The 27,288-nt window shown below is 37.6% G+C and overlaps 2 long non-coding RNA genes across 2 annotated transcripts; both read right to left on the minus strand.

Moving 5' to 3' along the window:
- Positions 1-1,879: 1,879 nt before the first annotated feature.
- On the minus strand, positions 1,880-4,219 carry LOC124165472. Its single transcript, XR_006866237.1, has 3 exons — positions 3,797-4,219; positions 3,240-3,339; positions 1,880-2,314 (listed from the first exon to the last, which is right to left on the minus strand). It is a non-coding gene; the product is annotated as an uncharacterized LOC124165472 (long non-coding RNA).
- A 330-nt stretch (positions 4,220-4,549) lies between these two features.
- Positions 4,550-23,699, minus strand: LOC124165471. The gene is made up of 4 exons (XR_006866236.1): positions 23,580-23,699; positions 22,954-23,316; positions 17,271-17,373; positions 4,550-5,160 (listed from the first exon to the last, which is right to left on the minus strand). It is a non-coding gene; the product is annotated as an uncharacterized LOC124165471 (long non-coding RNA).
- Positions 23,700-27,288: the final 3,589 nt, after the last annotated feature.

Consider the following 27,288-nt stretch of genomic DNA (forward strand, 5'->3'; position numbering starts at 1 on the left):
GATGCTCTTTCCATAAATCTAGACTGTGACCAAATTTAATTTATTGCGTATAATATTGTAAATACACTAAGTTATGATGAAGGAGAAATGGAGGACCTGACCCGGTGTGAAACCCGAGAAAACTTCACTGCAAGAACTCACAACATTTTACTTCTCTGACAGATTATTAGAGCCATGTTATTTGTACATTGAAATGCGTGATAGCTATTATTATAGGTGCTAACTGTGATTTCAATTAGGTTAAAAAAATTCGACTTTAAATTTCTTTTAAAATCGAGAAATCTACGGGAAATTCTCTTCTTGTTGTTCGCCCTTCCAAAACTAGGGTTTGAACCTTGGTTACCCGGATGCTCCACATCATTAGCATATGACAATTGACGTGCGTCTAGCCGTTAGTGGTCAACTGGTTGATCTGAAGACCCCGTCAATAACTTTTGCAACGTACAAAATATGGTAAGTCATGCTGGTTGCCCAGATAGCGCGGAAAAACATCATAAACATTTGCCGAACGCATGGCGGTCAACAAGTTGACAATATCGCTACGTCGACTATGACATTGGCTTGTCCAAAAAAAATACTTTATTTTAGTATGAGACTTTGCTTATAAAAGAAGCTCTTTCATTTTCTCAAGACCTTGAACCGTAGATGTGACATTTTCACCAATGTATTCGCACTTTTTTCTATCTCGAAATTTCTTTTTAGCATGGAAAACCCATATAAAATACCACATTTTGACCCACATTATAAGGTCAAAAATATTCTCCCTTCTACTATTTATTAGCGTAACTCAATTGAAAACCAGAAACAAAAATATAATAATGAAATTTACCACCAGTAAATATGACTCATATTGCATTACAATATTGATACTCTCCGCGGAAGCCATCAAAATGATTACAATTATTCATCGTAAAAAAATGCGAATTGGTCATAAGTATGATACTTTTATGGACGATCAGAAAAGCAGACTGGACAAATAATAACAGCATAGAAGAAAATCCTTTAGCAAAAAAGTAATTGAAAAACCGTAGCACTTCAAATCTTTAATAGTTCAAGCTTATTCTGCATATACTCACAAAAAATAATATATACAAAGTTAATCTAATAATTATTGCTATATTTTAGCACAAAGAGACATCCATATCCATATTACATAAAATACTAAAAATCGACAAAAAAGGATGTACAAAAGCATATATTGCGAAGAATACGCATAACTGAGAATGTCGCTTTTTAATTAATATATTATACCATTGTCATTGCACATCACAGCGTTTTTAAGAGCGGTGAATATAAAAAAGACTGTAAATACATTTGAAATTATTTTAATTCCTTAAAAAGAGACAAATATTTGTTCTGCACATCATATTAATGAGTAAATACAAAATATCTATAACAAACATTGGTGCATACAATCAGCTAAAATTAATAAAAAAATTCATGGTAATTAAATCAGTAAGGTTATCATGAAACACATTTCAAGCAAAAGAATAAACTTAAAAAAAGATGAAAACATTGCAAACATAGCAAAGTTACACGAGCAAAAAATGGATAATTATCTTTCGCTCTTCACCTCCTAAATACATGTCACATCCTCAGAATTTTAAATGGCACTAGGATACCACACTGCTTTAGCCAGAGGAAAGTCTTACGCCATCATTTAAAAAGAAGTTAACATGTATAATTCATTAAAATCAACAATTGATTGGTATAGACCTTCCTCTGTTTATCCCCCTCCCCACGTAGAGGGAGCAGTTTGGATTTTGAGGGGGAGGGAGGGTGGGTAGGGATTTTTAGTGATAGGAAGGGATAGTTAGCGTTAGCATTGCTACTAACACTACCATTAGTACTACTACTACAAGCACACAAACTCTCTCACTCACTCATACCAAAAAACATTCACACACCTACGATACACCCCATGATAACCTAAAGTGGGTACCCATCATCGCAGCGATCCCTAAGGTCGAAAACAATACGGACCTAAGTTCCTGCCCCAAGCTAAACCACCTAGCTAAGTACGAAGTCAGTTCTATCTAATTCCCTGGTAGATAGGCTACGCATGTCGACGACCTAAGAATCTAATTTCCTACTCTCCTGCCTATATTCCCCCATTGCTGTAAAAAAACAACAACACATTACAATAAATAAATTACAATAAACGACACATCAATAAAAAAGCACACAAAATAGTCCACATTCCAAAAAACACGACTCCAGGCCTTCAGCTTCTTCAGTTTCTTCAATCTTCGGCTCTTGAGAGACACTTCGTTGCACCTCGTGTCCTGGACAACGCAGCATTATGCAGAGTCACCTGTTGCAATAAGAAGCATCACTTGTACTAACAATACAACTAACAACCGTAACGAGGTTTTCCCCTCTGTACTAAAAATTAGATTTGAATCAGTAATAACTAAAGAAGGATAGCATTGGTCAGAATTGGATGAGGCACTTAAAAAAAATTAATTTCCCAATGCATAAAAAAATTATGTGATTGGAGGTGACTGAAATAAATTGGTTCCTAATTTAAGTAACCAGAATAAGCGAGTGTAATATTTTCTAGAAAAATGAATAACTGTATAATTTATTACACTGATTTCTTTAATAATTTGCACTGTGATAAACTTCCGTTATGATATATTGCAGTACTAGGTTTTGAAAGAGTGCAGCAATGAATCATTGAATTTATGCATGAATGGGAATAGACCTTTTTTAACATTATTGTCACACGAAAAAATTAATTCCATTGCTCAAAACTACTCAGAAAATTGGAGCATTTTTAATAATTACATATAACGAAGGAATTGAGAATGAAATTTAATTTAGAAGTCTAAAGCGAAATAAGAACAAATTTCATCGGAATATCTATATGAGGGTTTACATTAATTAACATGAACCTTCTTGGAAATAACAATGGAAAAGATGCGTTTATGATCCATTTTCGAAAAAATACAATCTCAAATAATAATATGAAAGGGGAAGAAACTTAAAAAATAGAAACTGTTTACAAAATTTAGTTCGTAAATTTTGATGACGAAATTAAAGGCATTACGCATCGATGCAAGAAAGAAAACGCCATTATTTACAATATCTCAAAATTACGTCTTATTAAAAAGTTGTGATCTTTATGATGAACTTTATTCGTGTGAAAAGTTATATTTTTCATTTCAATATGAAGAATCTCTATTATATATCTAAACATATAATTTGAAAAGGAAATAAATTAAATCAATTCCTACCTCTTAAGTAATCGGTCCAATCTGTTCTTAAGTCTTCATAATCCACATTCTGAATTCTGGTTCTCCCGAATTTGAATTTGATTCCGGGATTTAGTCATAGCTAAGAAGAGAAAAATGCGTAGTTAACATAAATGCAGAAATAGAAAAGCAAAAAGGCTGAGCAAACAGCACTTAAAAATCAAATGAATGAGGCAGTTATTTTAAATAATAACCATAGCCATTAGCAAGAGAATAATATAGGCAATTATGATAAATCGTAAAATGGACGAAATAAGTTTACAGAGTATATGTAATTATTAACTGCACTCACTGTTCATTGCAATGGACTTGAGGAAAAAATATTTCTAACATCTTCCAATTAACGTTAACATTTAAATAGAAGTGAAAAATGTGAATACAAACTGAAACAGTGTTAACCCAAAATCAAATTATTTTTACTGGAAAATTTTTCATACGCTCAGTTAATTTGATAAAATTAATAAGATTTTTAATTTCAAAGTGAGATCTCAGGACACATGAATGAAAGTAGGAGTATGAAAATGAAATTTTTATCTTACTGTGACTAGAGGGCGCCAAGAAGAGATGTTCTTCAAGAATCGGAGAAGCATGCCGTGCGTCCTCTTCGACCGTTGTCTTCTGCTCTTCGTCTCCGGTGATGACTTGAGCCTGGGGAGAGGTAGGATTAGTAGGCACATGCAAAAATAAAAAACCCTTGCACTCAAAATCCCCATGACGCATATCGCCTATCCTTACGTTACGCAAATTATTCGGCTCTAAAAGCCCAAATCAAAGCTAACACTCGCATTATCTTCTTGTCTTCCACTGTTGTCTTCCGCCTTCTATTCTTCAAATCCAGAGATAACTTTGCTGTCTTCTTGTCGTGGTCCTCTTCTACTGATGTCTTCTGTTCTTCAAAACCTGGGGAGAGGTAGGATTAGTAGGCACATACAATAATAAAAAAAACCCTTGCACTAAAAATCCCCAAAGCCTCGCATACACTCCACGACAACATCCAGGGGGTATCTTTACACTCAAACCAAGTGAAAGTCCCATTCCTGTACGCTGCAAATGGATTAGCGTGCATACAAAAACCTTGGTTCAAAAGACTAAAAATAACGCACGCAAATAATCGCCTAGCCTTACGTTACGCATATTAGTCGGCCCAAACAGCCCAAATCAAAGCTAGCACACGCATTGTCTTCTTGTCTTGGTCCTCTTCGACCGTTGTCTTCTTTTCTTCAAATCCAGCGATGGCTTGATTCTGTGGAGAGGTAGGATTAGTGTGCACATACAAAAATATACATGACACTCCCAAAAACACAACCAAAAAAGAAGGGGGAAAACACAAAAATTGGCCACAACACACACGCACGCACACACACACACCCCTACCTACGTTTGAGCTCATAATCTCAATAAACCATACTAAAGGTTTATAAGGCCTTTCATTATAGTATTCTTTTGGGGAGCATACCTTTACCGCTATTTTCATCATTTTCTTAACCTTATTCTTGGGTCATGACCTTTGTGAATTTTTTTATTCACTTCCTCTGGTACCAGTTATTATAACCTCTTATTTGTTGCAACCATTTAACCAGGTTTTTATTTTTTACCCTCAGGGTCTATTTTGACTCTTTGCATTTCTTTCATTCAATTGACGTCACCAACGATGGATATCTCATGTACCTTTGTACCTTGATTAATAGTGTGTGTAATTTGTGTGTAAATGTGTACAATATGGATACATTTAACGACAGGGCGTTGCACATAAATATCTATCATCAGCCATAAACTCCTAGCGATGAAGAGCCTATCACTTCTCCCGATTGAAGCCTCCTCTTGTATTTTCTTTGCTTCCGATGATTTGAATTTCTTCATTTGATGATTTCATTCTTCGTTGCTTTTTCCGTGCCCTTCAATTCTGTAAAAAAGAGAAAAGAGAATTCAAGTTATAATATAAGTCCGAAATTACCCAAGAGAACAGGTCCTCAATGCATGAAAACTTTCTAAACTGTTTAGATTGAACTGATTAGAAACTAAGGAGATTACAAAAGTTATTAATACGTCAAAAGCAAAACCTGCGGGCTGCGAAGAATAATATTTATCATGTAAATACAGAGGAATTACCAAGATATGTCAAAAAATATAGTTGGATATTTTATACATTATTTATATATTTTTATTCATTAATTTTAATTGATATTAGGTCAGTCGTTAATCAATGGATTAGGTTTTATACCCTTTGGCTGAAATAGTTAAAACTCAAAAAAGGCCATTGGCAAATAAATTCATAGGGAGAGTTTACAAACACGTCATCCTGAAAACTTTTTTATTTTTATGTACCCATACATTGATCCTCTCATCTTTGATCAGTTAAAAAAACAGTTACCAATCAAAATAATTGATACCCATTTGAATAAATGTCGAAAAGCTTATTAAAGAAAAATTTATTGCCATCAGTAGCGTAGCCAAGAGTTTTGTTCGGGAGGTCATTGGAAACGTTAATAGGTAATTGTGAGTATTATCCTTTCTTCTACAAATAAAATTGACGCACATGTATGGTTTGTATTGTTTTAGGATTGGAAGAGCGCACCTTTATTTGCCAAAAAAAACTCTTTCTGCGATACTTCAAGGGTTGCACCAGTTTTGAGTGTGAAATACGATAACTGCGATCCATTGCTCACGATTTTATTTTCAAGGAGGCAAACAACCTTTTCGGATGAGAGTATTAGATTTATTAGTCGACAGGGCTAAAGGGATCATTGCCTCAATTTTCAGCCAATCAGAACGCTCGGCCGCTAACAGCGACGCTATTTAAGAATCATGCGAAGAAGATATAAATAGAAAATGCTAGGAGAAAAAAGAAGATTTCAACTAGACTATATTTAAGTGAACCAGTGGTTTATAAACCAGTTAAAGGACTGTAAAAGCTACCTGGGGGCAAAAATCGACAGGCATCATAATCTATTGATAACATAGGCGGATCCAGGGGGGGGGCACGGGGGCACGTGCCCCCCCCAGACCCTCAAAAATATGCAAGATTTTTAATACGGTCCCATTATCATAGCATTCGTTTTGTATTGCGAGGTATCCTTGTGCCCCACCCAGAACAAAATCCTGGATACGGCCTTGCTTGTGCCCCTCCCAGAAAAAAATCCTGGATCCGCCCCTGATTGATAATGATATCCCATTTCAAATTCAAGAAATCAGCGAAGAACGCATGTCATTTAAAGAAACTAAATGAGCCAAAAAATAAACAGGCCTTTCAAGAAGTAGTGGACAGAGAGATAGGATGATAAAAGACTGAAAATTCATAGGAGAATAGCTGGAAAAAATATCAAAAGTAAGATTAAAGTGGCCGCTAGAGAAGTTCTTGGGAGAAGAAATGTGTTAAAAAATAGTCATGGCTCACGGATGAAGTCCTCGATCTCATAGAAGAACGGAGAAGGCTTTGCTATAAGAGAATAAAGAACGAGATTTGCCGCAAAGCGAGGAAAAGCAGAGAAGCGTGGATAAGAAACATATGCGAGGACGACCAAAACAACCGCGTACAGGGGAAAGTGGAAGCGGCCTATATAATAGTGAGGAACCATTTCAAGGAACGAAACACAAGATGTAATACCATAAGGGACAAGAATACAAATATTCTAATTGGAAACGAAGACAAAGCCGAGAGATGGATGAAATATCTGGAGGAATTATAAGCGGAAAAAAATCTTACCTAAAAATTATCGAAGAGGAAAGTAAAGTTGAAAAGGATGAAATTGGAGCGAGCATCTTAAGAACGAAATTTGACGCTACAATGAGAGACCTGCGAGAGAATAAGGCCCCAGGAACAGATGAAATTCCGCCATTGCTAATAACAAATGCAGGAGGAAAGGTCTTATCTCAAGTATACAAAACTATCTTCGATATGTACTCAACAGGAGATGTACCTGGTGACTTCGATTAGAACATCATCATTCCCAAAGTGAAGATCTCAGAGAAGTGCTGAGACTTTATTACCATAAGCCTGACGACACATGTGTCGAAGATTCTGACGAGAATCGTTCACAGGAGAATAGACCGAAGCGCAGAAGAATTCCTAGATGAGGACCAATTCGGATTTAGGAAAAGCAAGGGCCCAAGAGAAGCAATTTTGGCTCTTAGGCTGCTCATAGAGAAGATAAAGGAGATAAACAAACCGACTTTCATAGCATTTGTCATAGCATTAGAGAAGGCATTGATAATGTGAAATGGAATTCAATGCTAAGAATTCTGAAAAAATCGGAGTGCTCTACAATGATCGCAGAATTGCTTATATTTTGTATTAAAACCATGTAGCTGTGATCAAATGTGGACCCAACGGTGCAGAAGCATGAATAAGAAAATGGGTGAGACAAGGATGTGCTCTTTCCCTCTTAAATTTCAATGTTCACATAGAGATGACCATTAATTAAATCAAGGAGAAAGCTTCGGGTGTCAATATCCACGGAGAAAAAAAATAGTGTGCGGCGATTTGCTGAAGTCGCGACGTAACATTCATAGCCGAGTCAGAGAAGGATTTGAAGAAGACAAATATGGAAAGGACAATGGCCAAATATCAGCTGAAAATAAATAAAAGAAGACTAAGAATTTAGTTTGCGCCAAAAGAGAGGAGGCTAAGACAAACATTAGCCTAGGGAAGCATATGCTTGAAGAGTTGAAACAGTTTTCTTACTTGGAAAGCCGTATTACCTACGATGGACGAAACAAGAAAGAAATAGCCGGTAGAATAGCGCAGGATAAGAGGGCTTTCTACAAAAAGAAGAATCTTCTTACAGCTGAGAATACAAGCATAGAAGTTAGGAAACAATTCATCAGTTGCTGCATATGGAGTATGTTTCTCTTTGGAAGCGAGGCTTGGACGTTGACAGCAGCAGAGAAGTCAAGAGTGGATGCATTCGAAATGTGGTGCTACCGAAGAACGATGAAGATAAAATGGATTGACCGTGTAAGTAACGAGGAAGTGCTAAGAAGAGTGGGAGGAAAGAGAAATCTCCTAGAAACATTAAGCAGGTGACGGGACACTTTGTTGGCCACATTTTGAGTCATGACGGCCAGATGAAAACTATCGTAGAAGGACAGGTGGAAGGGGAGAAGGGTAAGGAACGGCCCCGAATGAGTTACATTGGACAGATTATCAAGGATGTAAAAGAGAAGAATTATGTCGCTATGAAAAGGTTAGCGGATAGGAGAGAAGAATTGAGAGCTGCGTCAAACCAATCTTAGAATTGTTGACTTATGATGATGATGATTATGAATGACAAATTCATTTACTGAGAGGAAATCAGCAATGAAAGTTGCCATGGTTGTATCTTCGTGTATATGCGACTAATTACTATCAATTCTCTGTCTAGTAAAATTCGTACGCTTAGTATCGACAACATGCAATAAATAACCAATATATATACTTGTCTGAAATCGTTGTGATGATCCTAGAGCACGATTAATGATTTTGATTCTGTAGAAAATCATAGTAATCAAACTTATAGTACTGTGTCACGAAAAAATCTGCAAAATTTCGTGCTTTTAAAGCACCAACGCTTTCCTTCCATTGGGCGTGCGAACCACAAATACAGCTAAAGATCAGGTGGAGATAAATTAGTATACAAACTCTTTCACCCTAAATAATCCGACGGCTATTGTTAATTCCATATTTATGATCGAATGGATATGAATCATTTCTTCAATATTTCACGAACTTTTAAGTGGCCATAGCGAAATATTTTTATTTGGAAATCTTATGGTCTCACCGTCTGATTTCGTCACTTGCAACGTAAAAAAAACTTCATGCCGGCTCATTCACCAGACCTATACCCCATGCAAACAAGTATGGGGAATAGGGTGTTTTTTTATTGCTTGAATCCAAAGATTATTTACTCCAGGAGTTCGTATTTCACGCTTTTAGATTTTTAAACGGTGGTTCCTATATTTCGCAATTAAATGAAAAGTGAAAATTTTCAAGCTCGTGGAAACGCGACGGCTAAGTATGAATGCTGGGAAAATTCTGTGTGACGTCATTCTGGTTCCGGCCGCCGCCGTGTGAGGCCACCTTGGTGCGAGGTCCTGGTGCGAAACTTCCCGACTATAGGCAATCTTAATAGGTGATTAGTAAGAGACGTTTCTCTGAGCTCTGTGCCTCATGCATGCATTGGTAACCTCAGACGATGTAAAACTCCTATCTACTCGCATAATCTAGGCCCCTGTGACGTCACATGGAGTGGCATCGCATGGGCGCCAATCTGGCCTTTTTCAAATGAGGTTAAAATTGACCATTAACATTCGTCTAAACTAAGATTTCTAAATCCAAATAATTTATTCATCATGAATACACTAATGGTGGGTAACGAATGGCAATGAATACCTTTCGTTTTCTTATATGAAGGAAATAATGACAATAATGACAAATGGCAGCGAAGGGTGGTAGCAATGGGTGCCATAGGCGCTTATCTACGGCTTTTAGAATGCATTTCGACCTCGTACACGAGAGGAATTAGTTGAATCATTGGTTAAACGTCTGCAGAAGGCTGCAGAAACAGCAACTGACTCTATACTAAATATTAAGTTACAAAAAGAATGTTATGGCTTTACTAATTAAGAAGGTATTCTACAACAAAGAAATTCCTCAGGGAAAAATCACGTGTGAGCCTGATTAAAAGTTTGAAGACATCCATTTTGGTCATTTCGATTAGAAATGATTGTGTTAACGTTGAATGTCAATATTTAAAAAAAATTAACCGTTAAAAAAATATGTATTAACCCTTTCCTGAGCCAACTGTAGGGGAGACCGGGGCACTTTAGCCCGATTTTTTTACATTCTTAAATATTTTTTATGTATGCATAGTTAACTTTATGAAATTATTGCTAAATTATTGAAGTATTTCTAAATCTGGATGGCAATAATTAAACTTGAATATATGAGTTATAAATTTAAAAAAATAAATACTGGGCATATGACAGGTGGGCCAATCTGCCCCTGTACATCGGGGCAAGTTGGCCCAGCGGCTGGGGCACGTTGGCCCATGTATTTTTTGATAAGCTGAACTAGTATGATTTTAGGAAATCAAAATAAAACTAATAGTTGTCAAGAAATATATTTAACATATGTAACCATTTTACTAAAACAACGGGAAAGCTTTAAATTATTAGGATTTCTGGCGTGCTAAAACAAACCAGTTGACTTTTGTGACTGTCCAGATACAAAGGATCAGCACAATTATTTCTCTTGTGAAATAGTACGCGGATTTCATTGTTCACACCAGTCTGATGAGCCCAACGCTTGCAGTTTAAGCACTGAATACATTGTGCTCCAGGCTGACCGTCGAAAAAGGCACACTTTACGCACAGTGAATCTTCATATTCCTATATCGGACGCGCGTATTTTATTTTGTTAGCTCCAGTTGACATGCGTTACATTGTGATACTATGTTACGTTCAAATAGATGTTTGTCTTCACCACTGCGCCTATATTTTAGTAGCCTCTGTGAATTTAATTGAGTCTTTGTATCTAATCAGTTCAGACGCAACCCAACGCTCCCACAGACGACTAATCGCAGACCCAGCGGAACCTCTGGAGTTGACAATTGATGCAAGCTTACCCTCACATGTGACAGAAAGTAATCCATGTGGGGAAGGGGTAATCCAGCTTTCGAGCTCAATATAAATTGTAATACAATTCTTCCTATTGAAGAGGTAATCAAATGCGTAAGTCCACTCGACTTTTTTTTTATTTTTCTCGGATGAACTGCTTAAGCACATTTGCATAAACAGTGACATATATGCTAACCAGAAAATGTAAATCTAACTTTGGAGAAGGAGGAATGTATGACATGATAAAGTCAGGTAATATGATATGTAATGCTAATGACATGCTACGATGCCCGGGTGGCCAACGTGCCCCGTCGTCGCTGGGCCAACCTGCCCAATCGCCATGTTTACAATAAATTCTATTCGTAACAAAACTCACTGAAGCAATTTAGATTGTATGCCACACCGTAGTTATCCTTAAACTATGAGCTTTAATTATAGTACGCAACTATTGGGCCAAAATTGATCAAAACTTATATAACACACATTTAACCTGGCAGTAGAATTTTACTGAAACACGCGCAAATACAATTAATCGCTACAACTTGTCAAAAACAGCTCCGCCAGTCATAATGGTGTTGTGGAGAGAGGGGAAGTGTGCTAAAAACCTTCTGATAGATTCCTAGCACGATTTAGTGTCTATTGTATGAATTAACTTGACTGGGCCATTCTGCCCCTATGGCCAACGTGCCCCGGCCTCCCCTACCTACTGCATTGCTGTTATAATCTGTAAAAAGGATGAAAAAATTGTGATTTCTTCGAACTCTGACCTTCTCAAAACTACACCGCAGTTACCGCGCACAGTATAGAGCCACATATTAGCAATACACAAACGGTGAGTCCAAATACCATCAAAACAGGGGAAAAACTACGCCACGTAACCCGAAAGAAAACACCCCCAAGGCCATTCCTCAGTGCATTCAATTCGCTGGCATTAATTCCGATTTTTCATAGACCCAGCCCCATAAGTTAAGTGGGGCTCGTGGGTGTCTACATTCAATTAAAAACACAGAAGTACAAGTGAGCCAGAGTTCTTGTCTTAGGCTTTGTCTTCTAAGGAAAAAAGAAAGCGGATACAAAATAGGCATGAAGAGTTAAATTCCCTGAAGGCAACTGATGCAGGTACTCGCAATTAAGAAGCCATTGAAATATGAAGTGGTATTTCAGATAAAAAGTGATAGTGAGGGTAATGTGATTAGGTAAAAGGCAAGATTTAAAACAGGTAAGAAGGACAAAGATTTACAAAACAATATGGTGTAGATATATTTTATTTGTCTCTTTTTCTGCAAAGGTTAGTTATTCAGCGTTGAGAGAACTCATTGTTCAATCAGCCCACTATGGCTGGGATAAAGACCACTGGGACATTAAGACGGCATTCCTAAATGGAGCACCGAAAGATGATGCAATCAGCGGGTATGAAAATTGCAAGAGAATAGAATGTACGCAAGTTAAAAAAAAGTCTTTGTATTATCTAAAAATATCGTCTGAATAATGGAATGAGGCATTATATTCTGTTCTACTCCAATTAAATTAGAAGCAATTTTGGCCTATCATTCTCCCGCACCGTGTTCGCGGGCGGCGTGGACAGCTTTTCGAGTCTGGAGAGAACGAGAGGCATATATACCACCCAACTTCAACGCGCTCAACGAGCCTATTTCTCAAAGTGGGACATTTATATGCATGTGCATTCACTCAGTAATTGTCAGAAAAACTCGTTGTTGAAATTTGTTGACGATATCTTTGCTTTTTGCTATGATTGTGTTGAAAAGGCTTGTAGTACTCAGGAGTAAACTTATTATTATGTTTGAATTGAGTAATTCGTCGAAGATGTGGAAATTAATCTTGATATGAGAGAAACAAATAGAAGTGATGGCATATTGGTAGATCAAAGCAAATGATTTAATGAAGTGCTCACCAAATTTCAAATGGGCAAGATTGTGTTGCGCTATTTAAAGGGAACTAATGATCACGGATTCTTTTTTAAAAGAAGTAACTATTCACTGCTATATATGAATGGTTAAGTAGATGCATCTCATGCTAATGATCTCTTTGATCGTAAATAATATACAAGGCTTGAAATTACGTCGAATGAAAGTTTTATTTTCATGGAAATGCAGAAAGTAATAGAATGCATCGATTAACAACGTAGGAGCTGAATACTACTTGGTCGTCACTGAAGGTAACAAAGAATATGGGTACTTAACTAATCTTCTTCATGAATTAACTGGAAAGATTAATTGTATACTAATTATCTATCTTCAATCGAAACCAGCCTGCTAAGAAACTTGCAATAAATAAAACTAGAACAAATTGATGTACTTTTTCGTTGAAATTATTTGAACGGAATCAACGACCATATGAAGTTTACACTGGAGGTGGAGGGAGACTGAGAAATTCCATTTTTGGACGTTCTCGTGGAAAAGAAGGACAGTGGAAATTGGGAATCTCCTCATCAGTCAGCACAAATAAATGGAGTCGTGAACTCCAACGCTCCAACACAACAATCGACCAAAACAACTTTCACAAAGAAACGCGGAAATTAGAGGCCATTCTACGGGGAAATGAATTCGACTACAGAATTATCTCACGAGAATTTAATAAGGTCATGAAAAAGAATGAGTATGATAAAAACAACACCTCAGAAGCCAAGAACTCAACAAATAACCTCGGTGACCGAAAGAAAGCCTTCCTACCACACATAAAGGGGCAACAGACAGATTTGGAAATATCCGAACAAAATCTCAGATAAGGATAATCCTGTCTCCTCACGTACAGATTAAATATCTCTTAAAACCCATCAAGGACAGAGCTTCACCACAAGTCGATAGGGTATACCGGACCCCTTTTCAAACCTGTGGGAAGAATTACATCGGCGAAATAGGTAGATCAGCAGAAACACGCAAGGAGGAACACCAGAGAGCGATTCGACTGGGGCAGTCAACGAAGTCCGCGGAAGGTAGCCGAACACGCAACGCTGGGCCACGCAATCGACAGAGTGTATAATCTTTGCAAATCGACCTTAAAGGAAAAGAAATTGTCGCCAAAGTGAAAGGCTTTAAACAGAGACTCGTAAGAGAAGCCATTCAAATAACAAAGGAGGAGAAGAACAATCTTAACAGAGACACCGGCGTTGAAATAATTCGTACTTGGCAACCTGAGATTCGGATAAACACTGACCAACCTACTTCTCCAACCTCCCGCTCCCCTTTCCCCACCCCCTGACACGGATACCAATATAGCTATAGGAATAAAAATTCTTAATTCATCTTATCACATTGAAAAAGCGACCAGCATTCGTCGGGAAACGATGGGGCCACCCGAAAATTGACGCGGCGACATGGCCCTAAAAGTTTTTTCACTGACATAGTGACGATCTCTATCACTTAATTAGAGGGGCTGTAGAATGGTTGTAGTAGCAATAAAGGTTGAACTTCGGTACACTGTAAGTGAAGAAATGATAGCCAGTATTTCAACGAAACATTCGAGAGCATTTAAAGTTACAAAATTTAGAAAAAAAGGCTGAATTTAGCACAAAATGTTATCATATAAATATTGTTTCTTTTGTGGTGAGAAGTGTGTTCTTGTTGGGGGGAGATGCCGTGTTGTAAATCTGATACGTGTAACTAAGAGCCCACCTCGACGTATTGGCAGCACTGTTATGATGTTGTTGTGTGTGTTCTCTTGTTTGCCCACTTCAGTGAGTCTGTTCGCCGACCTACGGCAGACCATTGTATTCATTGAAATTTTACGAGGCAATGAAGGACATTGAAAGCAGGGTAAATTATTTAAGGCTGTAATCCGAACTGGGCGAATAATTTAAAGCTGATTTCTAAGCTAATGATTAGCCCTTACTGATGGAACTCTGAAATTTCCTCCCTCAACGAAAGATATATGGCCCAACTCAATGGTTAAAATTAATCAGGAGGTTCACCTTTCAATTAGGAGTGATTTAATGATACCATTATATAAAATAATGGAATATGTGGCTGAAGTTGAGGAATATCTTTGTTTAGGTTTACCTTGATCCACACAGCGATATTTTTCTCACTACAAGGGTCGTAATATCAATTAAACGGCCAGATTACTGTGACGTAGAAGGCTAGGGACAACCACCAGCATTATCCCTGTATATCATAGCTACTACAATTCTATCTAATTGCTAGCATTGGCCGCGAGGTATTTTAACTTATGCGCTTATAACGAGTTTGGATTTTAGGAGGTACGTCGCACAGGCACAACTATAGCAGTAGGTAGTGGTTAACATATAACTACTTCACATCCGAATGTTTGTAGGCATATATGAAATTGCTAAATAATGCAGAAGTGGAGTGTATCAAGATACCACAGAAATAATAAAGCCGGTTAGAGGTGTATAAGGCGGGAGAATAGCCGGGAAACAGGGATTATCTAACCAAAATGAAAGACTGACAAAGAACACAAGCTAGCGGTTGCGAATACAAAATTAAATAATCACAGCCGAAGACGATACATTAGGAAAGTGTTAGTAGACATGAGAAGATCCTAAGTTGAATTAACACCAGCAAAAGAAAACGATTCAGCAAGTAGAAAATGGTGGGCCAAGTTACCCTACCCCTTGAAACGACCGAGGCTATGTCTCAATAGTGATGTTATATCATCCAAAATAATGAAAGTAAAAACTGAAGAAAGCGCTGAGAATTATTTGGCAAGATGAAAATTTAGAAAACTCGGTATCAAGTGTAATGTCAGGAGGCAGAGGAGAACAAAAAAGCATTCGTTTTAACCTTCGTGTGAAACCATCCTGTTTACAGGAAGCCGACGCACACGGGCCTATACCTAAACGGACGAAGCCATCATCACCCTTCACAGAAAGCGGCGAACCTGACAACCCTACTCAGTACATCGTGCCAAGTGTAATTTCAGGAGGCAGAGGAGAACAAAATAGCATCGGATGTGACCGAGAAATCAGAGGGCGAGAGTCACGCAAAAAGTATTTATCTCACTGAAGGTACCACTACTACAACTGAGGAATGCTAAATAAGTATAAGGAACGATATTTGTCATAAAGCCAGGGAGGCCAGAAAAACGTGGTCGAGGAATACAAAAACATCGTGTGCATGGAAAAATAGAGGCTCGCTAGGGGAACACAGGGGAATCACTAAAATATTGAGCTTAGGATGAATACTGAAAGTGAAAAAAACGGAGAACTTATGACCAATAACTAATACAAAGTGAAGAGATGGGTTGAATTTCTGCATCAGATGCGCATGGGAGGGCGACTAACTACGAAAGCAATTTAATTGGATAACGAAACAGAATTTGACGCAGCAGTCGCTAGGATTGGAATTCGTGGCATGGAATCTCGAATGGTGTTAATTAACAAAGCTGGACAGTGACAGGCGACTCATCCATAATTCATTCATAAAAAACAAGCAGGGGTGAAAAAATTAGGGTCCAGCTGTGACGAATCAAGAATTAGGAACGAAGTCAAGTTAAAAGGTTACGTAATAAGTTACAAAATTGAAAAATATTCTAGTAAAGATGGGTAGGACAACGACTAATGACATCTGAAAATTATCATCAATTATAAGAGTGTAGCAAACGACATGAATTCAAGATGATCAGAAAATTAGGGAAACTAAAGACTTAGAATAGAACTATTAGTAGAATAGCATAGGCGAAGAGAATATTTCATTAAAATTACGTATCAATTTGCCAGTAAATGCAGAAAATTTTATCACAGTTTGGAAACTTTAAATCAGAACTTATAATTCGAGTATGGTTCTCTATGGCAATGACAGCAGTGAAGAAACTGATGGTTATTCAAATGTATGGAAATTAAATGGATCATCTGAGTGAAAACTGCGGAACTCCTCTCGCGAGTGGGAGAGAATAGAAGCATAGCGAATACATACTTAAAGTAGAGGACGGACCATTATAATGGAACATATAATGAAAAAATTATCTTTATGGCCGAATGAAGGCAATCCTCGACGGACAAGTCGAGGATAAAGTCGAAAAAGTAACACCTCTGATTTCGTATTTTAAGAAACGCATATGAAGAATATGAAAGAGAATTTGAAAGATTCTATCGCTCTCCACGTGACATGATTAAATATTGAAGTGTACCCTCTCAAAATTTACGTGAGCAACGTAATCTTATAAAAGTTTTAAATCATCCTAGTTGCCTTCATAGGCATCATAGGCACAGAGACTCATACAAGTTAACAGCTGAGAATTCGTAAAATAAAACACCATAATGAAATAGTAAATGATAAAATATCGCCATAAACGTTCTCACAGAACAAGTTAATTTTTGCTCACCTCACAGGATTTCCATTGTATTTAGCTACTAATAGAGACAAAGAGAAGCAGAAGATCTATGTATGGGAATATTCAATGACCTATCAAATATTTTTTGTGAAGTGAATGATATAGACTCACCATAATCCTTCAGCCTTCCTCTTCCTGAAACCTCATGGCAATGCCCCATTTGACCCCAACCGTTTCACGGAATTGAACCACTACCCCTAATTCAATCGAGGACCTGAAAAGAAAAAGTTCGCATTAAAGGCTGGCAATATTCACGCACTGAAAGTTTACACCTTACATGGAGGATAACTTAAGGATGATGGTAAAATTAAAGGCTAAAACAAATTATCATACTAACGACAACAACGGTGAAATAAATGGGAAAAAGAAAGTGCCAATTGAATTGCTTTAAATTCAATTACGATCGCCAATATTCAATTACATTTCCTCATCATCAAAACTATATGACCAATGATTTCAGAGTGGTTTCGGAGTAGTGGGAGCATATCTTGACGGAATAAGTTGATTGCAGTTTCCTAGGCTTAAATATCAAGGACTTTCTAAAATTCCTCGTAGAAACTATAATTATGTGGAATAAATCGCCATCAAGGTACCAATTAGGGAAATTTTTTAAGGATGAATAAGTGTTCCTGAATAGCAACTGAAGAAATCGCGGATAGGAGCTTCATTTTCAAATTACATGTTCTCTTATAATCAATATCAAAGCAGTGTGGCAGGCATGAAATATACCATTCCACGTTTACTGTTAATACCTTATATTTACAGTCACAGAGATAAAATACATTATTTTGACCTTCGTAAAAATGTACTAATCTACTGAAGTACTGCAGGTAATGTAGCGGATTGCCGTAAGGATCATAATTCCCGTAATCAAACCGTCACCTTTGATGTTCTCAAAAACACGATAAATGTAAAGATAAAACTATTCGCAGGTTACTTACTCAGGTCAAAAGTCTACACTTCAGAACGGAATGCAATTTCCATGCTTTTAACATACTTATTCCACATGGAAACAATTCACATTTACTTTGTCAAGGGTCGAACGAGTTGAATGATCGAATATTCGCCGTGGAAACAAATAAAGTATGGAATTTCGTCTATTGCCGATAAAAGTTTTACAAAAAAATCATTTTAATTCAACAGGATTAAGAGTAAAAAATGAACGATTTTAATCCGAGATGATATTTACTTATCACTAGCCTTAAAAAAACTTCCCTGACACTAACTGACACTGACTTCGAGGCACATTTCACACCTGGGATATAAAGTTGAAATGTGAACACGGTCGGTAAAATAAAACTTTCCACTTAATAATATACGCCACTTTGACCACGATTACTGAATGCAGTTGAACAAATTGTATTTGCGAAATATCCTACACCGCAGAGAATAAATTGAAAGAGCATTGAACATGACATGAAAACGCTTCACCAAAGAAATGCTTTAGGTACTCACCTCTTAACCCCAAGAGAGCTTGCCGCGAAGTGAAGTCCAGAAAAAGAGGGAGGGGAAGTTTCGACACTCCGTCAGCCATGTGACGTATACCTGTGACGTCATGATAATTTCGAACCAATTCTGTTTTTTAATGTAATAATAACCCAAAAAACCGCTTAATATGGTAGATTTTAGGTCATTTTATATTTATCCAATAAAATAGATCAATAAATACTGTGATATTCTATATTATAATTAAAAACTATATCGCGCGGAAAATCAATAATACGCTTAACCAATAAGATTCGTTCATATGTTGCCGCTGTTATACAAAAATACCGCGCAATTTCTTAAGCGGCCAACCGTCGAAACACACGTGATCAATGTTCTAGAATTTTCTAGTCACCTGCGAAGGTCAGCAAGAACGTTTGCAGAACACGTCACCGCTTCACGAGAAACAATACATCACACTATCAACGGTCTGCATTCAACTGTCGTCCCCGATCGGCCACCTCCCCGTCCCCACTCCCTCACCAACCGTCATTTCGGTAGATTCATCTTTGTGAAAGTTTAAAATTTATAACATTTATTTCCTGAACTTTTTCAGCCGTTCCTTCGTTCGTTGAAGTCACCGTCTCATTCCGGGGAAAAGGGAATGGATTGCGATTACAACAAGCTACATATCAACAGAAATACTACCTAAGAAGAAATGCAGCGGTATTGACTGAGGTAAGTGAGTACATGTAATTTTTATGAAATGGTGAATAGAGAAATAAATTTTGATCACGATTATCCTCACGCATAAACATGTCACCAAATCATATCATCATGTAAAATTATTGCATACGACAGTGAATAGCGGTAGTGAGTTCGCGAGCGATAAAAACATTGCTAATCCCACTATACGATAAATACAACAGGGATAAATATATTTGTGTTCGCATTAGTGCATAAAAACTCTTTCCTTTACGACTCACTTGATTGTCATCGATGCATCAAATTTATTGTAGATTTAAATACGAAAGCCACGCTAGAATTAGTAGCATCTATTAAATCAAGGTCGTATTCATTGCATAGATTAATACTCCTTCGGATCAACGTCTTATATCGGTGGAAAAGTTTCTATGAAATGGAGTTATTCTATTGAAATGCCAGTTGTACGCCGGCTGCGAATGTGTTATTCGATATTGTCATAATTGCTGCCCTAAGTTTAATCGTAGAAAAACTTTCAAATGACTCCCACAAATTACTTGTCATCTTTTTAAGTAGTCGAGCGTAAGCAATGAAATATAACGAATGCTAACTTGAATGCTCGTTTTTACATTTGTTCATTTATGATGACATTAGTTAGTAGCTGTCACGCCTTTCTTGGCCTCAAAATATTGTCGTTAAGCCTGAATGATTATATCATAATTCTTTCATGTGTTCGCCGATGAAATTAATAGCTCTTGATTTAAAAAAACATAGTAATATTTATTTTTTCTTGTCATTCGCAGATTCGTTTCCCAGATATTCAAGCTCCACATAAGCCATGTACGAGTGGAGTAACCAGATGCCATAATCTTTATACAAAAGGATTGCTAAATGGTTCATAACGGGCAACCCTCTATAACCAAATGAAGGTATAAGTCACCTGCAAAAGCTGCTACTTCAAGGAAAACATGGAAACGGAGAGATGGAATTGATTTCTTTCCGTGGAGACCGTCAATATTCTTGGTCTTCATCGTCAAATACTCGAGGTAAGTCATATCGTTATCATTTCGTCATTTGAATTAATCAGTTTGTAACGACTCAAATTAATGATCTTCGATATGGTTAACTTTATTTTTCATTGAAAATATAAAAACTGGTATTTTTATTAGGTTTAAACATTTTAAATCAACGCAAAGTTTGGTTTTGTTTTCCCCGAAATAAAAAAATTATCAGTTAGAATTAAATGTGGATTTTAGGCTCCACTAAGAGGTATTAGGCGCTATTTGAAAGAGAAGGAGATTGATATAATATTGAAATAAGTATATCGATATTGATTATTCAAATACTGATTAAATAGGTTCATAAATTTTAATCAACGCGTTTCTGCTCGGGAATATTTCTGAATGTGTAATTCAGACTTTGCCAGCGAGGTTTGCTTATCAGTATCGAGTAATTTAATAAAAATGGTCGTAGTCTACAAAAAGTTGAAGACAGATCCTTCGTCCGCCTCATAACCTTTAGGCATGAGTTAAGCCGGCTAAATATTTGGTAAATATACTTGAATATTATGACGCAACTCGCAATGAGTTATAGCACTACAACCGTAAAGCCCTCAGGGTTCACTTCATCTCCCAATCGGTTTCGATTTTTTCCGTGGACTACGTGACGAAGAAAAAATATGGGGATGGGTTTATCTTTGATAGACAGATGAAAGAAGCAAATGGGGCAGAAATATAGTGTTAGCACATATGACATGTGTAGACTCAGAAATTTAGACGGTATGCGAGGGGTCAATTGAAGGTACATACCCTGAAAAGCAAAAAAGAATAGCTTTAGATTTTAGCAGGAAATATGTCGATAAAAAAGATATAGCCATACGAATATAACCATAATTTAGAAGACGTATTCTATCGGTTGCTTGCATCCTACAAAGTCATGTCATACGGGAGAGAGATAGAAAAACCATCTTAAGGCTGAGACAATTATCCATCTATCACAACTAGGGGTGACACTGGAGAAATATGTAGTCAAATAGGGTCCTGCCTTTCTCGGCTTTTGCTTCACGTAGGTTTGCACGAGCATGTGTTAACAGCGCAGTGGGAAGTGGGAAAGAAGCTTATCTACTTCTCGCTACCAAACACATTTCTCACTTTAACACGCTATTCCAATGAGATTATTCAGTTGTTCTTTTCTATCTGAGCCTGTTTTCACTGAACACATACTTTTTTGAGTATTTTTCCTTCATGCACCTTGCACTTTTAGACACTGTTATAGAGTAAAAACTGTTAGTAATGACGCATCAGTGCCGAAATATTTGCATGACTGTGTTTGCCATAATATTACAAACATTTTGAGTGCCTAACTGACCGCTTTTTTCCCCCGACTTTTTCGCTTTTTCGTTAATTTGCCGGCTTTCCGCCACAAAAAGATATCAGTTTCGTAATCAGCGCCCTGATTATGTAACTGTGAGAAGGGTGAGAGCGATGTCGTTGCCAGGGGCAACGCGATTCCCACGACGGAAGGTGATAGCAGCGATTATGAAACCGTGATCGCTCTCTTTATCACGCTGCGAGCGTCATCGGCCTATCACGTTCGAAACCCATGGTGACAAGCATATGCTGACATAAAAACGAGCACTAAATGCAAATATTAGCAAAAAATAATTGTTTATTTAATTTAAAAATGCCCTATAATCTATTAAAAACCAATAATATTCGTAATTATTTCTACTGAAGTGCTCTCTTGACATAACTAGTTGACCACGTTGTTCAATTGTTATATGCGCATTGTGGTGAATTCGATTGAGCAGCATTATTTTCACACAGCAAATTGGAAAGTACTGCTAATTGAAGTACATCCGTGATTCAAACGTCAATTACTTTATATCGAAGTTAAATTATCAACATTTGCCAAGTACGTTCTCCAACATATCAACATCGTTAAACTCCTTTTCAATTTTTAATCATCATAAATCAACTATTAACTAACTATTCAAATCGCTAGCGCGATTACACTTCCATTATCATTTCAACATTAATTAGTTTCAATCCAAGGTCACGACTTTTCGACCATTCTCTACGATGTAGCAAATAATTTGCAGTATCTCCCGGCGAGCATTAGCATAATAGATTACGTTATCACACATCTAAAAGTAATACTACACTTTCCCCATAACTTTACCATAACACGAGTACTTAATTATAATATTATCTATTGGCGAAGCGAAGTACTTAGCTTTGAACTGCCTCCATTTTATGTTTTAGTTGTTTGTTATTGTTATTTCAAACCCTCCGTAGACGACGTATTCTCGGACAGAGATGTGTCGAAGGATTTCATTGGCTCTTCAGATTTCTCAATGACACCAACACCACGCGCTCGTACCTGTATGATACGCGCGATGACGGTGGCTTACATGATCGCGTGATACAGCGGAACGTGATAGGAGAACGTGATGGTCATCTCTCGCCGTCGTCGCTGTCACATTTACATAATCGAGGTGCAGGACAATGTTATGAGTGTATCCGACGAAAAAAAATCGCAAAAAGACGCGTGTCCGGAAAGTGCATAATTACCAACGGTGCTAAATCAATTTGTTTTTAAAGTATATTCTGCAGAAACTATTTAACCTTCATATTGACTGTAACTACAAGAGGAGAAGACTCCCTACCTTTTATTTGCTGCCGCGTCCATCGGCGACGGAGCTCAGCTTTACAATAGCGACTCTCCAAAATACTTGTATTCACCAACACTTCACATTCAACACAAAACTGACGATTAAGTATTTGATGAACCCTTGACATTATCACTTCACTCTTTAGCTAAATAATCACTCTCTAATGCCGTTGAGTAACATATCAGGTAGCTTCACATAATTCCATGAGACATGCACACTTCCTCCTTGATAATGAAAAACCAATTATAATATTCCAAGCGTTGAGGCAAAGGCTTTAAGAGATCGTTGACAGCTTGATTTTAGGATTGCACTGTCATTCACTGGATTAATTCAATTGTTCACTCCACCTTTCGTAAACTGTAAAAAAAACAAGAAGTAGTTTTAGCTATAACACAAAAAATTTGGTGCTGATGACAGGAGGAGTTGTTAATCATTTTACTCGAAAGGAATATGAAATATAAACCACGAATGTCGGTACAAAACTCCAATAATTGTGACCAAATCATATTGCCAAAGAATGTTACCTTCTTGAACAAAAATTATCACAATGTATGATTTAATCTGTAAATTAGCATGCACTACCTAACATAAGTTAGGTAATTTACGAGAATAGAGCTTACCTGTATACTTCAGCGATGGATGATCCACCCCCTTACACTAACCGAACAGCTGTGAGACTCAAACTTCACCATGCATGATGGAATGAGGACTAAGGGGGAAAAGCCGAAGTGACGCACAGCTTCTTGCTAACAGTCCTGAGCGGTAATGGAGGGCGGGGAATTACTACGGATATAAGGGGAGGTTGCCATGCATATATAACCCAAGGCGGAGTCAAAATTGTTGGCCCGATTTTGAGTCCAAGTGCATCGCGAAGGCGATCTGGAGAGGCTCGGTTGGCGCGTCTTTGGGTGGAGAACTGGTGGTTACGGGAGAGGTATTGAAGGGGAAGATGTGGGCGAAAGGGAGACAGGGCGCCGCAAAAAAGCCCCTCAACATGCCTCTCTCGTGACGTCACATACTTTAATCACAAGGTTCGCTTCACGGCAAATAGCCGCAGAGTGTGCTGTTATGTTAATTTAAGGCATTTAAGGCTGCGTTAAGGCATTGGATTTAAAAGTACGAGCTAATACGCGTAACAAGGAACCAGCTTGCATTAATATGGACGTATATTTTGCTATTATGCATCATATTTCTATGACCGTGCGGTATGCGTGCGGTGGTCCACATGCATGCTGCACGTTCGTGATTAATCACCCCATGCCAAACACCCTAGAGGTGGCTCAAAGGGTATTGTGATGATGTACATGAATTATAACATGCTCAATTTTCTGTTCATTCGCCTTCACAATTGTGTTGGCTATGTGGTGCATTCTCAAGTTTATATCTACATTTACATATTTCTTTTCACGTTTATATGTAGGTATCCTTCTACCAATCATAAACACCATGGAGAAGTTCTTAATCATTATAAACGAAAGAAACATGTGATAAATCTTTTCCATGATAAGTCTGAATTCGATTATTACTGTATGCTTTAAAGGTTCAACTGAACTATAAAGTATCACATGATAAACTTCCATCCGAATGTCAATTCATTTTCGTAGCATGAACTGTGGTATCCATAATTGCAATACATTACTTATTATTTACTATCACCGCTTAATATTTAATATTATTTCTTGATTTTTATAACGATCGAAAGATCTAAACACGAGCCACGAGCGAGCTTGGGTATAATATAATATATGGCGAAGCGAAAATCATCGCAAAGGAAAAGAGGTATTATCCCAGGCTGATAAGAGAGGCAATAGAGATCATCAAAGCGCCTAAAAATTTCAACAGAGAAGACGGATACAACATAACCAACGCCTGCAAGAGAGTGTTTAGAAATGCAACCAATCTCGGCGCAGCAGCAAGAGTTACCGGTACACAACACCACGGCCGCGGGGAAGGAGAGCTATATACACGCGGAAAAAACACTTCTGACAACGTAACGCGGCGAAAACCCGGAAAATGGATAGATCCACATAATTTTAACAATTTTCGTAATTGAAAAAACATCATTTGTTAAAGAAATATTTAGTAAATTCACGATTTTTAAATATTTCGTTTTCTTTTATGAAGGAAAATAATAGTGTTTTTATATTTCGGGGGTGGGGGGGGGGTTCGGAGCCCCCGGGCCTCCTCCCCCGGCTACGCCAATGGAGTGGGTCGCACTAGATATTAATCGTAGGAGGGGGTACGTTCGTATTTATCACGCTCCGCTGTACCCACTGCAATTTTAAGGCATTGTTCACAGAAAATTGAATATTAGACTAATTATGGATCAGTAAAACCATTGACTTATTCTTTCAATCATAGAGTAATTAACCGCGCATTAATTCTGAATTTGATTTTAGAGGACTTAAGAGCATCAGGGGCGGACCCAGGATTTCTTTCTGGGGAGGCACAAGGATACCCCTTAATACAAAACGAACGCAATTATAATGGGACCGCATTAAAAATCTTGATTATTTTTTATGGGTCTGGGGGGGCGCGTGCCCCCATGATCCCCCCTAGATCCTCCTCCCCCCGCGTGCCCCCATGACCCCCCCCCCTAGATCCGCCTATGAAGATCATTAAGATCTTTTTCACTAAATGGATACAACTATCTGACAGCCCACCACCTAAATTTAAGAGTTTTAGCGTATATCAATTCATGACTTTGCTAAACAGAGTTACAGAATTTTAAGTTGATATGAACCAAAGCGTTGGACGTCGCAACGTATCTTCTTTGATAATTTCGTTCCGTTGCTATTTCAATGTAGCTAGGAGATTAAGCAGGGACGAATAGCAAAATATTCCGTGCGAATCCATAGCAACTGGTAGAAAACATTTAATAACAATATATCTAATAAATGTCTCCTTCAATTTTGTGGACGACTTGTAAACAATTGGTGGGTGTGGATGCGTGTTGATATCTACCCTGCCAGCCGGGGGCGCAGCCAGGACGGTGTGTTGGGTTGGGGGGTGCGACCCGGGGGCTAAGAGGGGTTGAACCCCCTCTGGAGAAAATGTGAGCATTTTTATCTTTAGAAAGCATGCAATTTCATGCAATTTTGACTCTTAAAAAAATAATTGATGAACCGTCGGGAAGCTGTTTCGCTAAAACATATTGGTGAAGTCGTATGAACTTGTTCTATAGGTTAGTATTTATCTGCTAAAATCAATTGATTTGGAGGGGGCACGCTACCCCCATGGTTACGCCGCGGATGCGAGCCACCTCTATGGTGTTTGGCAGGGGGAAATACTTCCTAATAATTATATGATATGGCCGCTTACTCCATGTATGTATTCAATCGAAAGGCGGTAGATAAAATCGACTGAGAACTCAGAGTAAGGATTGTTAGTGGGAGGCTGAGAAACACTACTTTGGTCCCAGAATGCCTTAATGGTAGGTAATGTGGTATTGTGTCACGTAATTCCACACGATTAGCGGAATGGTACAATAATTGTTGTGAGTTTAGGTGAGCAGAGAAATTATTCAAGGTAAGCTTAGTGGCCTTTCTTTGGTGGGCCAGGTTAAATATATTTTAATATATTTAATTTCATTTTGATTCGTGGCCAATTTTTTCCTCCGGACGATTCATTGATGTTATCTTTTCTATCTAGTTATCCTTAGTTATCCGCCCTTAGCTAATCCTTACTCTATGAAGGAAAGGCAGCTTATTTATAGCGGTTCATCACCAATAACAAAATGATTAAAACAAAATAAGAAATTGAATTATTAGCTGGCGCAAATTGCAATTACATTAGGGAAATAAAATCTGCAGTTGTATCACTTAGAAAAATACGTTATTTTCGGATGTATTCGTTTGTATGTAAAAACGTAGCAACGTGAAGGTAAATAATTCGAAATACACTCCAGTGTGATAAATTATGCAAATGTAATCGTTTTCTCACAAGAAACTGAATAGGTATAAAGATGATAAGTAGTACTAAAAGATGAAATTTATCGTCACTTGCCCGTTCCATTGATTTTTCCTTGAATTTTCATTGGCCACTTGACCGTTTCCAAGACAATGAAGCCAAATCCTAAGATTCGAGCATTGCTATTCCTCTTCTGTAACTCTCCTTCTAACACCAAAATCTTCGCCATGTAACACAATCACTACGAGATGCCTCTTCGCATATACTATCGAACACACTTAACACTGTGTCACACGCTGACCCAGTGATTTCGAAATAGTTTTTTTTTCTTACTCCACATAGACCACCGCACTTCTTCACAATGCATAACAAACAATTTGGGAATATTACTTCACAAGACGGAAAAGGCACACCACTCAG

Source organism: Ischnura elegans, chromosome 9 (genome assembly GCF_921293095.1).
Source record: "Ischnura elegans chromosome 9, ioIscEleg1.1, whole genome shotgun sequence".
NCBI lineage: Eukaryota > Metazoa > Arthropoda > Insecta > Odonata > Coenagrionidae > Ischnura > Ischnura elegans.